This window comes from Canis lupus, chromosome 32, assembly GCF_011100685.1.
Source record: "Canis lupus familiaris isolate Mischka breed German Shepherd chromosome 32, alternate assembly UU_Cfam_GSD_1.0, whole genome shotgun sequence".
Lineage (NCBI taxonomy): Eukaryota > Metazoa > Chordata > Mammalia > Carnivora > Canidae > Canis > Canis lupus.
This window is the reverse complement of record NC_049253.1, coordinates 13,661,007-13,673,863: the sequence shown is the minus strand read 5'-3', so window position 1 is coordinate 13,673,863 and position 12,857 is coordinate 13,661,007. Positions and strand designations below refer to the sequence as shown.

The 12,857-nt window shown below is 39.0% G+C and overlaps 1 long non-coding RNA gene across 2 annotated transcripts in view; it reads right to left on the bottom strand.

The window, feature by feature from the left end:
• LOC111093580 overlaps positions 1-8,439 on the bottom strand; it is a 77,895-nt gene extending 69,456 nt beyond the window's left edge. Inside the window, exons 1-3 of one of the 2 annotated variants that reach the window (XR_005382735.1) lie at positions 8,373-8,439; positions 2,528-2,718; positions 1,274-1,395 (exon numbers count right to left, since the gene is read on the bottom strand). This is a non-coding gene — a long non-coding RNA (uncharacterized LOC111093580). The remainder of the gene's footprint in view (positions 1-1,273; positions 1,396-2,527; positions 2,719-8,372) is intronic. The other variant, XR_005382734.1, reaches the window with a different exon arrangement.
• Between the last annotated feature and the right edge of the window lie 4,418 nt (positions 8,440-12,857).

Below are 12,857 nucleotides of genomic sequence, written 5' to 3'. Positions count from 1 at the left end.
AAATAGACTCAGGCCCTATCCCAGACCAACTAGATCAGAATCTGCAATTTATCAAGGTCTCCAGGGAACTTGTAAGCGCATCAGAGTTTGAGGATAGCGAAGCTTGAATCAGTAGTTTGTTGGGCCACTGTCATTAACATTTTTTTAATGAAAAAAAAAATACTTGGTACATTTATTTTTCTAGAAATTCTCTATAGTTTACATGACTACAATATGGCTATTCTAACTTATTTGGATAGATATACCTCTGATGCTGCCACTTTTCTTACAGAAAATTCATTTATATGTACTTTTAAATTTTATTTACTTACTTGAGAGAAACACAGAGCACGAGCAGGGAACAATGGCAGATGGAGAAGCAGACACTTTGCTGAGAAGGGAGCCAGATGCAGGGCTCCATCCCAGGACCCCAGAATCATGACCTGAGTGGAAGGCAGATGCTCAACTGACTGAGCCACTCAGGCGCTCCCTCATTTGTATTTTTTTGAATGACTCACTTTTAGGAAACTAACCAATTTCTTAATTAAGAAATTACTCTAGTTGGTGGACTTTAAAAGAGCCCAAGAATAGTGCAAGCCACAAAGTCACAGGTTTACTGAGAGGTAGAACTGGCCTGAGTGAAACTAAACACAGAGACAAATAGAAGAGGAATCGCTAAGAGTAACTCCCAGGTTTCTGGCTTAGGCATGCGAATGGACACTGAAACCCATTCGTGAATGGAGGTATATGATTTGGAAAGAAACATCATGAGTTCAATTTTGGGACATGCCAACCTCTGTGGATTTTCCAACTGGAGATACCTAACGGGCAGTGAGACACACAGGTCAGGCTTGGGAAAGAAGTTTGAGTTGACAAGATAGTGGCCACTGATATAAGGCTCAGAACAGGCCACTTGAGCATCAGGATTAAGGTCTGGTTCCTTCTCTCCATCTGTCCTTATCCTAGCCATTTAATAACAAGAGCACCTCTGATGTTCTCCACAATGTCCATACAATACTGAACATGTAAGCGAGATGTGATGTGCCCACCATGAAACCGTATCTTTACTCCCTAGCAGTGGAGGGCCTGCTAAGTCCAGTCTAACAAGGCCATTTGGGCAGTTTCAGGAAGTCTGCACTGGAGTGGATTGGGTCCAGGCAGGGCAAATATAGTTTCCTAATATTATCCCAAACCAGGTTGAAGATTGGACCTCTCCCTCAGGTTCTCCAGCCTAAACCAGAGGTAACCATAATCATTTCACTGACATGTGTGAAGTGTGTGTTTCCTCTCATACCTCATGTGTCCTGGTTTTCTATGAGATGTCTTCTAACAATTGCATTGGCACACTTGCTTCTAAAATAAATATTGACCTTAGACTAAAGTAGAACTTAACCCTGAAGGGTAAATTCTGGAAAGCTGCAAGTAAGAAAAGAAGGAAATGTGTTAGGTAATGTCTCCCACTATGAAATCACTAAAAAATCTTTCAGAGAAAAGTTAACTTTTCGCCATCCTTTATATTTCTTGGTTGTTCAAACCTGACAGTCCAACAAGTGAAGGTATTTCTTTCATTGGCACAATAATACATTCAAATTATCTCAAAGAGAAACGATTCAGTGTGTTTGGGTTTTTGAATTTTTTGAAGTTACCTACTATGCAGTATCAATTATAGAGCACATGTTTATTCGGATAATTTTTCTTTTATAGACAGCACCCACCTAGAAAACCCAACTGCTGCAGGTGTGAGAGAAAAAGTGCATTCATACCTATTTCATAATGTCTCTTTAATGAAAGGGGATATTTAAATTCTAAAAATAGACAACCAATTCAAGCAGGAATGAAACGGCACATCTTGGATAGTAGTTTGTGTTTCAGCTGAGCTTGGCTTTTGGGGGGACTGACTGCTTCTTTCTGCTTGGGGAATACTTTCTCACAGACCAAGAAGAGGGGCTCAGAAAGGATAAATACTACTTCAATGGAGCTTTCAATTGAACCCTATGTCTTGCTTCTGGTACTCTATAATTTCATCAAAATCAATGAAAGGGATCCCTGGGTGGCGCAGCGGTTTGGTGCCTGCCTTTGGCCCAGGGCGTGATCCTGGAGACCTGGGATCGAATCCCACGTCGGGCTCCCGGTGCATGGAGCCTGCTTCTCCCTCTGCCTGTGTCTCTGCCTCTCTCTCTCTCTCTCTCTGTGACTATCATAAATAAATAAAAATTTAAAAAAAATCAATGAAAGAAGAGAGAGTCATGTCAGAAAAAAAGTTAGTCAATAGCTATATGCCTTTTATATAAACTCAAGGAAAATGTCCAAATAATTTAGTCATTTTGCTAGCTAGCTTTAAAAAAAAAGATATTATTTATTTATTCATGCGAGACACACAGAGAGGCAGAGACACAGACAGAGGGAGAAGCAGGCTTCCTGCAGGGAGCCCGTGGCAGGACTCGATCCCAGGACCCTGGGATCATGACTTGAGCCAAAGGCAGATGCTCAACCACTGGACCACCCAAATGCCCCTGCTAGCTAGATTTTCAAACAGGCATCTACTCACATTAAACACCTATGGAAAGCTCCAAAGGGACTGCAGAGATGGAAGGCAGGACGGGAGTGTTCACCAGCTGGGCAGAACTTGATCACAGTAACATGAGCTGCTGAGGTAGGTCCTTTTCATAGTGGCCACTTCAGTCACGAAAGAAATTATTCAGAGACATGAGATGATAATGTTTCTGTGAGCTTCCTTCTCTGATGATAAGTGCAAGAAAATACAATTTCAAAAGATTCAGTGGATGAGATTTAATGGCCCTTGTCTATCAGCTGTATTATTTCACAGTCTCCCATTTCTTGAGCTGCATGCCAGGCCCTATTCCTCACGTACATTATCTCACTTGATGCTCAGCAAGTCAAGTTTCAGTTATAGAGAAACCTATCCTTTTCTATTTGCTCCCACACCTTTACTGTTAACATTCCATGAAGGGGTTGACCTTCATATGACAAGATCCTTATCTACCAGGTCACAGTTGACTTCAGACCTGACATTAGGTAAACTGTGCCAGTGAAATTCGTTCTGGTAAGAATTTGTAGTTGTATATAGATCACCAAGTTGGTCTGTGTTAAACGTTATAACCAATAAATGTTCTACTGGAGAGGCCATGTTGGATCCATTTTCAAGTCTTTGGAGAGAATGAAGAATGATACAAAGACCATTTGGCCTTAATTGACTCAGAAGTCACATCAGTGCCAGACTGTATTTCAGTTCCCAGATTCATTTGTTTATGAGGCCCACTACACTTCCTGTCCTTAGGGGTTCGTAAGACACCCATATCCTTACAATTATTTCTCCTTTCTTCTTAAACTATCTTGAGTAGATTTCATTCAATACTACACAGTGATCTCAAAGAGAGTATTCATACCCCCACTCTACTGATGAGGAAAGAGACTCAGAGAGTTGAAGCACATTGCCCACGATCATGCAGATAGTAACAAGTAGAATTTAAGCCCAAATCTATATGACTCCTAAGTCTGAGCTTTTCACCACTAGATTAATTTAGACCTCAAAATTTCAGCATACATCGAGGACTGCTACAGCCATCTGCGTCTACTCAACTAGAGCCTTTGTGATTTTCAGAAGTCACTGCTGTGTCTTCTTGAAGTTTAATATGCAAAACGAATGTTCATTGGAAACAGACAGGCATAGAATGTCCATATTTTTATCTACATCATTACGTGGAGGGAAGTGAAACTTCCTGCTTTCTAGCTGAGTTGGCCTTCTTTCAAGGACTCCAATTCTAATTGCTTTTGCAGAACATGTATACCTCCAGTAAGTTAGACCCATCTCCTTCTATAAACAAATTTCATTTTCTTCTGATCAATTTTCTATGCACAATTTATCATCACCAGACCATCGTTATTGTTTATCTTCATGGACTGTTTCCCAGAAGAAATTGACGTGTATTTATTTTTTTCTCTTTGTAACTAGCTGCAAACCTAGTACTCCTGTAACTTCTGAGCAGCCCAGTTTTAGAATTTAGCTATTAGCCCTCCTTTATGGAGAAAGAAAGATCACTTAAGTGATCCTATTACCCCTTCTGAGCTCTCTTGGCTCTTATCCTAGGATGTGAGGCCTCACCAATCCATCACCCCATATAACTGCTTGGCTCAAAGAATCTGGATTTGGGCCACTCTGATTCAGTGATTATGTGCATGGTTTAGGTTAAGATGTTTTTATTGTAGTTCAAGCAAAAAACCATCACTTGCTGTAAATCCATCAACTTTGGTTACTTTAAATTTGCTATACTCATAATACTATAACATCAACAAGAATTTTTAAAAAATTATCTAGATGCCCACCACTCTAATAATCACCTTCCTCAGTTTGGCTACTTTCTTTTGTGTCCTGCTTGTATAAATGTATACATTTTCCCCACTTTTAACCATAACAGATGCTGCTTTGTATTTATGTTCCCTTCACCAAATTTGTCAGGAAGCACTTTTCTGTAGTGCTAATTTTTAAAATTGTCATTTGAGTGGCCACATCCACCAATGTTAGATGTTAAACTCCTCATGTTTCCAGTGACTTCTTTAAACAATTTTATATATGGTAACTACCTGGCCTTTAGGTAGCAAGCTCATCGTCATCCCCCTTACTCTCAGGATTGACAGGCATTTGCCATACACAAGCGAAGGCCAAACTGGCAACAGGAGAGTTAATCCCAGGATAATAATCAGTTAATCATTTGCCTGGTAGGGGGTAAATATGGGTCTATCACTTTCTTGGAAGTAATCTTGGCAGAAGATTTTGAGAGTTTCCTTTGTAATTAATTTAGGGCCGAAAAACAACAGAAAAAGAATCTGGGGATAATGGCAACGGTGCCTTTTATCCTAAGGACGATGCAGTTCAGGAGGGGATATGCAGTTCTAATTGAAACTCACGTTTTCTATGAGCACTTGAAGTTACATGCCTCAATCTTCTGTCCAAATAGGTCTCGATACGTTACAGAGAAATTGAGGATGCAGTTTTCTACCTTCTGATCACGGCTGAAGCTCAGAAGGACTTGAGGTGCCTCTTTTTTTTTTTTTTTTTAGATTTTGTTTATTTATTCATAAAGACAGAGAGAGGGGGATCCCTGGGTGGCGCAGAGGTTTGGCGCCTGCCTTTGGCCCAGGGCGTGATCCTGGAGACCCGGGATCGAATCCCACATCGGGCTCCTGGTGCATGGAGCCTGCTTCTCCCTCTGCCTGTGTCTCTGCGCCTCTCTCTCTCTCTGTGACTATCATAAATAAATAAAAATTTAAAAAAAAAAAAAAAAAAAAAAAAAAAAAGACAGAGAGAGGCGCAGAGACACAGGCAGAGGGAGAAGCAGGCTCCATGCAGGGAGCCCGATGTGGGACTCGATCCAGGGTCCCCAGGATCACGCCCTGGGCTGTAGGCGGCACCAAACCGCTGTGCCACCGGGGCTGCCCTTGAGGTGCCTCTAGTACTATTAGTGGACATCTTTGAGTTTTTCTCATCCAGAGCCTCAGTCAGTGCTTCTAGAAGGCCTGTGTGACTCTTTTGGCTAGTAGAAGACACAGTGATTTAGGCCTGCAGAAATGTAAATCTGGGCAAGAATAAAACTACTATTTATCCTAAAACACACACACACACACAAACACTTTTCAGAACAAATCAGTTCATCTCCTTATCAAATACAAATACATGGAACCACACAATAACAACAACAAAAGGGAGCACAGGGAGTAAGGAGTATCCTATGTTTCTTAATGTGTGTTTTGCCGACCCTCAGTTTTACTTTCCATAAGGCGTTTCACCCTTATTTACATCAAGTCTGGTGTTTAAAAAGCTAGACAATTTGCTACTTTGTTACTTGGTTGCCATCAACTACAACGTACTCAATTCACTTGTTCGGAGTCTTTTTCCACCCTCAGAGAAGCCTATCTCCCATCAGCTCCATTCTTCTGGGCCACACTTCAATCTGACTAGGGTCACTCCTTTGCCCGAAGGTCTGCATGCTAGCCTTCCTGGAGCTGCCTGAAATACCCCCTTCTATCTTTTGTAGTGGCCACGATGATGTTCCTTCCAGCTGTTTCTAAGCTGGTTCCTAAACTCAACACTGACTCAGCCCAGATCAGTAAACTCACCATTAAAAGATCAGACTATTTGAGCCATAACCAATGTAGATTTAATGCAGTCAATCCCTTGCCCAACAATTCTAAATTAAACACAGACACTGAACATGTGTGTTCTTAAGAACTAAAGGAGGAAACACCATTTGCCAAGTTCCAAAAAGTTTTAAAAAGAGATTTCATTACAGGTAATCTGTGGAGGATGGTAGGTATCTTTAAAATTACCGGTGGTAATGCCAAAAAAGAGAAGCTAATCTTAACTAAAAGCTTTTTTTTTAATTAAAAGCTTTAATTAAAATTAAAAACTAAGTTCAGTGGGCTTTCCTTCGATCTCATTCTCACTGGCCACTCCAGTATTTGAGTGGGCTAGCCACCTGTCCCTCCAGTCTCACCTCAATTCCCATGCCCCCACCCCTGCCCCAGCTTGATTTTCCATTCATTCTCATTCTCACTGCACCTTCTCTGTTCCCTTCCAGGTCCTTCCTATTCCTTCAGGGAGTCCATTCACTCCAAACACCCGCAATTATCACCTACACATGGCTTCTTGGTATTAGTTGGGAATTTGCAAGTAATAACAACCAAACTTGAACCAGCATAAAAATTTAAAAGATACTTAATTAAAAGTATCCTAGACAAGAAAGAAGTTGAACCTTAGCAAAGCCTCAGATCAGGGACTCAAAACATGTAGCCTTTCTTACCTATTTTTCTTTCTTTTTCAGTATGTCAGTTTCATTTTCCTTTGTGCAGAGTTTATATCTGTTTTGATACAAAGAACGAGTAGACTGGGCTGTAATGTCTTGGTCACAACTCCAAATCTCTAAAAAAAGATATTGATTGGCTCAGCTTGGGGATGGGTCTTGAATAAATCCATTTTAACTGGGAGTACTATCATGGGAAAGGGTCAGGTGCTCATCTTGGATGGATCAACTATGAGCTGTCATAAGAACATGGTATCTCCAATTGTCACCTACTGACTTAACCTTTTACCTGAACACATAAAGATACTGTCACATGCTAACACTTCAAATTTCACAAGCCTGACACTAACCTTATAATTTCTCACCTAAATAATATGTCACCCTACCCCACCTGGTGTGGTACTGGTACTGTTACTCTTCATCAGTGAATAGTACCAGCATTCTTCCCACATCCCTGACCAAAGCCTTGAATCACTCTCTCATCTCTCTCTCTCTCCTCTCTGATGCAAACATCAGTTTATATACAGTAATATTTAGTGGACATTCACTGTGTGTCACTAAATGGTCTATACATTATTGCCCTTAATTCTCAAAACAAACCCACAAAGTAGATACTCTTGGTAAAGTCATTTTCCAGTTAAAGGAGACAGAGGCCTGAAAAAATTAAGCAACCTGCCCAAGGTCACACAGCTACTAAGTAATGGTGCTAACAAGCAAATTTATTTTGACTGCAGAACCAAAGCTCTTAACAATCATGCCATATCTTATTGCTTCTGAAACACGCTTGTTATTTAATTTTCTGATATATCCTACAAATTCCTCTCCAATCACCTTGTATATCCATCCAAATAGCCTTGGCATTGCCATTCCCCTATAGCCACTAAGAATTGTGAAACTCTCCTAGGAACCTGGAGTTAGGTATGACACCCAGACCTTCAGTGGTCACAGTGTTATACTCCTTGACACATGTGGGTTAAAATCTCTAATAGTATTTTAAAGTTTGGGGTTTTTTGTTTGTTTGTTTTAAAGCAGTTAAATGTATTAGCTTGTTCTATCTTCCCTTTGAACGATTCATCCCTCTGTATCTTCTATGTTTTTCATGCCCCACCAGGCACCTTACAAAAATCCCAAAGCATAAAATGCTTTAGTTGGACATTATTGATTGATGACCTATGGGACAGATTTCATCCTTCCCTTGACTGGATGTCCCTCCCTTTAAGACTCCTATTACTATTTCTAGGAAAATATTTCCCCATAATAGCCTTAATTTTCTTTCTTTCTTTCTTTCTTTCTTTCTTTCTTTCTTTCTTTCTTTCTTTCTTTCTTTCTTTCTTTCTTTCTTTCTTTCTTTCTTCTTTTTTTTAGCCTTAATTTTCTAGAATAATGCTTTTTTTTTTTTTTTTAATTCAACTCAGGTAAACCTAACAAATTCTCTGCCAGAGTCCATTTTCCTTGGGAATATGGCAGTACTGACCTCCTGTCATACACAACATTCTGCTGGACTATGTTGAATTTGTACTGATTATGGTTAGTGGTTGTGGGAAGCCGACTTTCATGGTGCCCAATGATCCTTACCTCCTAGTATCTACTCCCATGCTTAGTCCTCTCTCTTAAGTGTAGGCTGAACCCAGTGACTTGCTTCTAGACAATAGGATATGGCATGGTGATGTGATGTCACTCCCATGATTAGGTTCCAAAACATTGTGATGGCCATCTTGCCAGGGCACTGTTTCCTTCCTGGCTTGCCCATGGAAGAGGCAAGCTGCCCTGTTGGAGAGGCTTCCATGGCAGGGTACCCAAGGTGGCCTCCAGCCAATAGCTAGCAAGAAACTGAATCTTCCTAACAAACATGTGAGTATAGAAGAAAATCCTTCCACAGTCCAGCTTTACAATGACCCTGAGCTAGAGGACCCAGTTAAGCCCTGACTGTGTTCCTGACCCACAGAAACTGTGAGATGAGCGTTGTTATAGTCTGCCAAATGCTGTGATAGTTTATTGTGCAGAAACAAAATTAATAAAGTAACAAAATTCAAAAAAATCAGTTTTTAAATAACCATTTACTTTTTATGGGTGGTAGACAATAGAGCTATTTATGTTCATTATTAGAGTGTTTCTAGTCAATGTTCTCAGTATACTCAGCTAGAAACAAAGAGGCCGATGCAAATCTGAGCCTATGTTTCCCTTGTCATGCTCCTCCACTGTTTGGAAATGGAAGCAAGCACACTCCCAACATAATCATGGGCTCCTCAGTCTAAAGCTAATCTGATGATTGTTCTTTCATGGGAGTCTTTCAATATGACTTCTTGTCATGGTCACTCAGCTAACATTCTTTCTACACCAATTTTTTTTAAGATTATATTTATTTATTTGTGAGAGAGAGTGAGAAATGAGAGGGGGGAGGGGCAGAGAGAGAAGGAGAAGCAGACTCCCCGCTGATCAGAGAGCCCGATGTGGGGCTCTATCCCAGGACCCTGAGATCAGGGCCTGAGCCAAAGGCAGACACTTAACTGAGTCACCCAGGCACTTCTTTCTACGACAATTTTTTGATGTAATATTCTTTTGCCTCAATTCTACACAATTGTGATTGAAATTTCAATATGTAAAAATAGAGCATATTAGTTCAGAGGTCTTGAGTAAATGAGAATAGCAGGGAAAATTCTCTTTAAGATCTGAGATCACTCCAACACCAACCCCAGACTTAGTGCAAATCAGGCTGCCAAATAATCAAATTCTTAGTTGCAGTGAAGAAATTAAAATTATCAACCTCTTCTTATGATGTTGTCACAACATTGTTGTTAATGACCATGTGATAGTAAAGTGCAAAAAAGATACCCTCTCCCTACCTGAGCTTAACATTAGTTCCTTATATGTGAAGTTACTGTACTTGGATTCTCACAAATTACAGGAAGATAATTGCTTTTGTGAATTATTTTCTTGGGAGCAGAATTTTTACACTGATTCTGTCATCAAAGGTTTATGTTCTATTAAAGCAATAGCCAAATTTCCATTTGTAGAGAATATAAACAAGGATTTGTTGTTTTGTCCTTTCTTTCCTCCAAGAGGCACCACCTTACACGATACATATGGGTGACCAAGAATGTCAAATATATGTTATAATAATGTTTGCCAGTGGAGGAAAGGAGGGTAAGAAGCCAAATGTCATTTGGATGTAAAAATTATCTCCTTTCTCCAGGAAATTAGTACTAATTGAAATTGAAATTTCATTCTAAGCTGGACACTCCTGTGTGCATGTCAGTAAGTAATTGTTTGTCACAGTCCTCTCAAGTATCCAACCCTGAGGCCAGCCCTTAACATTCTTCACATAATATGTTTCTTGTAATAAATTGCAAAGAGCTTTCATGGGATGGACAATTGGTTAAAGGATCAATCTGTGCCACAGAGTATTCATTCAGCTAACATCAATTCCGGCTCTCATGCCACCTGTTTTTTCTGGAATTCTGTTTTAAATCTTTCATTCAAAGCACATTGGAAAAAAGCACCAAGGAGTGGCAAACCTAATTTGTTGCACTTTTTGTTTTACACCATGAGAAAATATCCACCCAGACAGATGTTAGTATAAAGACAGTAGTTTTAATAGCATGGCTGGTTTATGTTTCTGCCATTTGCTCAAAGTACTGACACATCATGAAAAACTTAAGATTGGCCCACAGTTTCATGGCCCAATGTAAATGTTAATGAGAAAAGGGCCACCGTTTTGCCTTCATCTCTTTCCTGTTCCAGGTATGAGATACTGGGCGCCACAGACCAGAAACATGACACCAAAGATGAGCAAAAAGTTTATTATCAGACTCACACACAAAAAACTCAACATAATTTTGCCTGGAAACGTGGCTGTAAGTCACTCAAAAGTATTACTTTTCAATTTTCAATAAAAATTTGGGCTGTGGTAAAATTCACATTAGGATTTGAGAGCCTACCAGGAAGTCCATATAAATAATATTGTTTTGTATTAAAACCACAAACATTTTAAGTAACTGTTAGTTGGGAAAAAAATTATAGCCAAGAATGGCAAAATGTTACATATCTTCATTTCCACAGTCATGACAACACAATTTTAAAAAAAAATTTATTTATTTATTTTAGAAAGAGCATGAGGTGGGGAGGGGCAGAGAGAGGGAGACCGTGAGAATCCTCAAGCAGACTCTCGTCTGAACTGGGAGCTTGACTTGAGACTCAGCCTCAGGACCCTGAGATCCTGACCTGATCCAAAATTAAGAGTTGGACACTCAACCCACTAAGCCACCCAGGCATCCCAACAACACAATTATTTTTAAACAGACACCTCACAAAGGGGCAAATGATTACCTTTCTAGGTGTTTAAAGGTGGCAAAATCCACAGGAAAGCATGACAAAAAACAAAAGCAAAACCAAAATGCCAGGCTTGGATTGAGGAAATATAAGTTCTGGTCAGTCTCCCCTACCTGCTTGCTATATGGCTTTAGGCAACCAAACTCTCTAGACTCTACTTGCCTCATCTTATATGCAAGATTCTTTCAGTTCAAAAAGCAACCTATAGCCTATAGCTATAGTAATTTCAGCAGATTGCTGAATTACATAAAATCTATTTGTAAGCAGTCAAGTATATTCTAGAGACGATACTACTACCACTGATTCTAGTATGTGTTTTGAGGGACAGGAGGATAGAGGCTGGGGTGGGTACTGGTAAAAATCAAATTATGGCTTGAGAACCTTCTAAGAACTTCTAACGTCTTCATGAATAAATGAGCAATTTTAAATTGCTCTAAAAATCTAAACAAAAGGAGAAATCAGAGGAGCAACATTTGATATTGTAGAAAGAAATGGAAAAACTAAGTTTTCTGTGAGAAAAATTATTCCCTGAAATACAGTTTAGATAAGTGGAATTTTAAGGTCACCAGATGCCCTTTAAAACTAGTTTTCATGAGAGTTCCTCGGCTAAACTATTTATAATAGATCCACATAGATTGCATTTTTCTAATTTCTCACTATATAATATTCTCATCTGTTCTATCACTCTCTCAAGATTATTCAGGTCTTCTAGCACTATACTTTCTCATGGTATTTCTAATCTGAAAACCAAAAATGTATTACTTCTACTTTCAAGTTTGGGAGGTCAAGTTTCAAACATGGAAGTTACTATCAATAATTACACTAGAACCCATGTAGGAAGACATTCTGGAAGAAGAAATTTAGCCTTTGGGCCCTGAGCCTATTTTTATTTTTAAGTGTTTCATGTTTATTTTTGTCCCATACTCCACAAAAAAGAGCAGCAGTAAACATGTGATGATCAGCCTTAGTATTTTCACAATTAAGGTATTGTTTTTATGTAAGTTAAACTTTTCTTCCTGAGTATTAGAGTAATCTTACTTTATGTAATTCCCCAAATGCCTTACATACTAATAAGAGATAAGATCCTTTTCAAAGAATCTTTCTTTCTGGATATCATGTATTCACTTGGAGGGAGGAAAAAAAACGGTAACACTAATTACTGTTTCAGAAAGCACAAAATATTCTAGGCTGATATATAGAATGCATAAAAAAATGAAGGATCAGGGTTTTTTTTCTTTTTCTTTTCTTTCCTTTTTTTTTTATTTTTTACACTGGGCAGATGTTTACTATATTCATTTGGGACTCCACAGCAAAAAAATAAAAATAAAAAAAGATGATAAAATAATTTGGAAAGCATTTCAAACTCTCAATAAAGAGTACAATTTTAGGAACCAAGAATTCCACAACTTGGCGAAAAGAAATTTAATACTTACCTTTATACCTGAGATTTATGAGGAGGTCTCAGAGTCTGGTGATCAGGCCCATATATAGTAAAAATAAAATAAGATACATTAAAAGTACTGTTCTATTAGATGTGTTAAATCTCCTCTTTTGGAGATCCCTAAAAGGAATAGATTGTTATATTTCAAAGATATTACATAGGCTTTTGGAAAACAGCATGGATAGCCCTCAAAATGCTTTTTTTGATTTCAGTAATGGAACACTGAATGCAGATGCAAAAGGCCTGTGATTTCCGGGCATCCACTTGACCTCTAAATTTACTTAGTGTAA